Source organism: Podarcis liolepis (genome assembly GCF_965112155.1).
Source record: "Podarcis liolepis genome assembly, chromosome: 1".
Taxonomy (NCBI): domain Eukaryota; kingdom Metazoa; phylum Chordata; class Lepidosauria; order Squamata; family Lacertidae; genus Podarcis; species Podarcis liolepis.
In genome coordinates, this window is record NC_139554.1 from 101,949,310 (window position 1) to 101,953,031 (window position 3,722).

A 3,722-nucleotide genomic window follows, 5' to 3' on the forward strand; every position below is an offset into this window, starting at 1 on the left:
CTATTCAGGTTCAGTTGGGATTGGGGAAGGAGACATACTTTGCAGTACATGATAAACCTACTGGGTTGCAAGTTTTCTTCAAAATATATTGCCTACTGTTTAGTACTCATTGTTTGGAGCATGATCTTGGATTAAAAAGTACACTATTATACCATGCCAGTGCTTGTGAAATAGAAAGCTATGAATAGTTCCGGAAGATGGAAGTTTTACTGAGTCCTATTATTAGCACATTCCAACACCATGAAATGCTGAGGAAGAAAAGGCTATAAATTGTTTTCTGGTGGCCCACATAACACAGTTTGGGAACCCCTGATCTAGGGCACCCTTTCCCAATCTAGTACCTTACAAATATTAGACTACAATTCGCATCATCCCTAACCTTTGGTGATGAAAGTTGCAGTCCAACAACATCTGGAAGGCTTATCTAGCACATACGATAGTGAACAACTGAAGTTCCCTTAGCCACTCACATAAACCACTCATGAAGAATCAGTAGTGATTTTTTAAAATTGTTTATTTAAAAAGAATGCAATTTCTTTTCATTTCAAATTTAACAAGGCATCAGCTGCATTGATTTTAGCTCAGTAAGGATGCTATCCAATACATACTTACCTGGGAAAAAGTAAACTTAGTGGGATGAACTTCTGCATAGACAAGCATAGGATTGATCTATACATTGTTTTTACCATATTTGCTTTACCTTCATAGTTTAATGTTTTCCCTCATCATTAGGTATAAAAAAATGCAGATCCATCTACTACATTAAGCCTTAGGAAAGAACTATAACTACCCATGGAAAATTTGATACTACAATATTCAGTCAATTTATTTGGCTTTTCTTTTGCATGAGCTCCTAATTTAACTGAATGTTTAAGTGATTGGACTTTTCAAAGGACCATATGCACAAGCAAATGATGCTGGCTAGGTGGAATAGCCACCCATGGCTTGAGAACTGCAACTGCAAAACTGTTAGTCAAATGTGACTATGGTAGTCTTCCTCGTGAAGGTTGGGTTAAAATGGATAGGGAATCTAAGACTTAGAACCCAATTACAGCCCTCCAGGCCTCTCACTATGGCCTTAGGGCTCTCACAAGGCCATTTCGCCCTTGACACCCAAGCCCCTAACTGGCCATGCTCCATGCCCTCCCCTCAAGTGTTTTGTCTAGCTTGAATGAGTCCAATGTTACATCTGAACACCAACTCCCACCTGCGCCATCTGGAATGTGTTTTAAAATCTTCTGCGGTATAAATATTATCATGCCCTGGAACAGAGAATTCAGGTGCTGAATCCAACTAGCCATGTAGGCAAGATAAACAAGAGTTGAGGTATCGGCATACCTGGGAAACCCTGAGATATGCAGAACCAAAAGAATCTTTAGAAAAACAAACCTAAAGGGGCACGCTCCCTTGAATAGCCTAAATATGACTGAACATGCTCAGTGACCAAAGATTTTTATGCTTGGATTGGCTTCTTTGTCAACTACTGATGTTCTTATGCTGCGGTCATTAGTGTTTATTTTCTACCAGAAGGGGTTTTATTGCAATTACAAAATTGTGATTTTATTTCCTTACTGCCATATTAGATTGTTGTGTATTTATGTGGTGCTTGTTTCAATGTTTCTGTAAGCTGCTTTGAATAATAGTCCACAAGATAATGTGGGATATAAATTATTGAAATTATCAAGTAACAATGGTTACTTAAGTAGATAATTTCCAGGAACGTTTCAATCATGCCGTTCTGCATTTTCCATAGGCTCAATTCACCCTCACTTTTGGGTCATTAGCAGCAGCTTCTTCCTGCCTGTTGTGCAACCTCAGTCACTGCTACTAATCCATAGCTCAGTGAGAGGCAAACACATGCAACAGATAAATTATGGGCTGAGCCATTCATACCAGAGAGAGGGACTCCTGTCCTTCCTGCCACCTTTCATTTGGTGGATGAATACACTGGTGCACCATTACAGCTACACTAAAATCCTAGTTTCCCCCATTATTTTTTTATGGGCAGTTCTCACTTGAGCTGCTGTGCTCATGTCCAGTTGCAGGTTTCCCACAGGCATCTTGTCGGCCACTGTGAGAACAGGAAGCTGGACTAGATGGGACACAGGTCTGATCCAGTATGCTTGTCTTTATGTTCTTAAAGAGCTCACATCTCCAGGCAAGACAAATACACTCCCCTCATTCAAATATAAGTAATGGGCCTTGACTTGCACAAAATAAACAGCCCCCCCCTAACCTCATCACTTAAAAAATAATAATCTGTATTTATTTAGCTGGACATCCATGACTGAAGTCGCATGCCATGAAATCCTATACATTTATGCTCAGATGCAGGACTGGGTTCAACTGAGTTTTTACTTCTAGGCAAATGGGTACACCATTGCAGCCTTAATCGGTCATTTGTTTTATCCATAATGAACAGCTCAACTGCCCATAATTTACCTGCATGGGGAAAGCGCACAAATAAAGGAAAGAGGGGAAAGTGTCTTCTTAAACACCGCACCAATCCCCTGAAAACTGCCTTACACAGCACCACTGGGAAAAGGGTGCTGAAAGGACTGTCGCCTTAATGGACCCAAGCAAAGGCTGCCATCCTATGCGCACGCTGCTTCAGAAGCACGACTGAACTCCGCGGGGCTTACTTCCGAGTAAACAGGGCACAAGGTTCGGGGCTGCACGACCCACTTAGGAATGCAGCCCTGAGTTCCCCAGTAAAATGAACTAAATGAGTCTGGCGTTTACAGTATAAGCCTGGCAACCATGCAACGTAGCCCCTGCTTTCTTGCCGGGCTTCGAGCAAAGCCTCACCTTCCTCAGCGCTTGCCAGAAATGCCAAGACATGGAACACGGCGGCCGAACCCCGCCCAGCTGAGGGGTGGAGTCGAATCCAGGGGCGGGAGCAGAACCCGCCTACGTTCAAGGCTGAACCTTTCCCGCCCCTTACTCTTTTTAGCTCAGTGGCTAGCTCGGGCTGCCAATCAAATGGAGGCGAGCCCCCACCCCCCCAACCCGTATCTCTCTTCCTCCTACTCCTCCCCCCCCCACTAACCGTGGCGCGCGCGCGCGCCCATGAAACGGCAGCTGTTGGGGCCGGCCGAGCCGGGTAGATGAGAGCGCGCGTGCGCGTGCGCGAGCAGGGTGTTGGTGGGAGGGAGGGAGTTAAAGAGAGAGAGGGAGGGAGGAAGAAAAAAAAAAGCGAGGTGGAGAGGAAACAAAAACAATCGCCCGGGCGCCGCCATCTTGGGTCTGTTCTCGACACCACGCAAGTGAATGGGTAGCTATGAAATTACCACAGGGGCGCAGCAAGGTAGGGAGGGCCACTCAGCGCTGCCAGCCGGATCTGGGGGACGATAAAGCCGGTCCTTTCGCCCTCCTCCGCTCGCCGTTCCCCTTCCGGCGTCGTCCTGAAGGAGAAGCTGCTCGACTCGGCCCTTCCTCCTCCTCCTCCTGCCGCTCCTCAGCTCTTCAACTTCATCACCGCGGGCGCAAAGTTGGGCTCGGCCGCCTTCTCGCCGCCGGGCCGGACGCCGGAGCAGCAGGTTCTTTTTCGCAGCCGGGGAGGAAGAGCTAGGAGAAAAGGGGGCGGCGGGGCTCGGGAGAGAGGAAGGGAGGCGTCGAGCCGCCGTCGTGGTGGTCGGCTTCGTCGTCCGCCGTGGTCGCCCCTCTCCCTTCTTCTTCTTCTCCGCCCGTTGTGTGGGAGGCACAAGGGGGCGAGAGCGAGG

General features: G+C 47.2%; 1 protein-coding gene across 3 annotated transcripts in view; it reads left to right on the forward strand.

Moving 5' to 3' along the window:
- Positions 1-504: 504 nt before the first annotated feature.
- Positions 505-3,722, forward strand: part of ACVR2A (activin A receptor type 2A) — a 56,804-nt gene continuing 53,586 nt past the window's right edge. For 2 of the 3 annotated variants that reach the window (XM_083494217.1, XM_083494219.1), the window contains exon 1: positions 505-3,630. The gene's annotated coding sequence lies outside the window, so the exon portion shown is untranslated. Of the gene's footprint in view, positions 3,692-3,722 lie in introns of all 3 variants that reach the window. The other variant, XM_083494218.1, reaches the window with a different exon arrangement.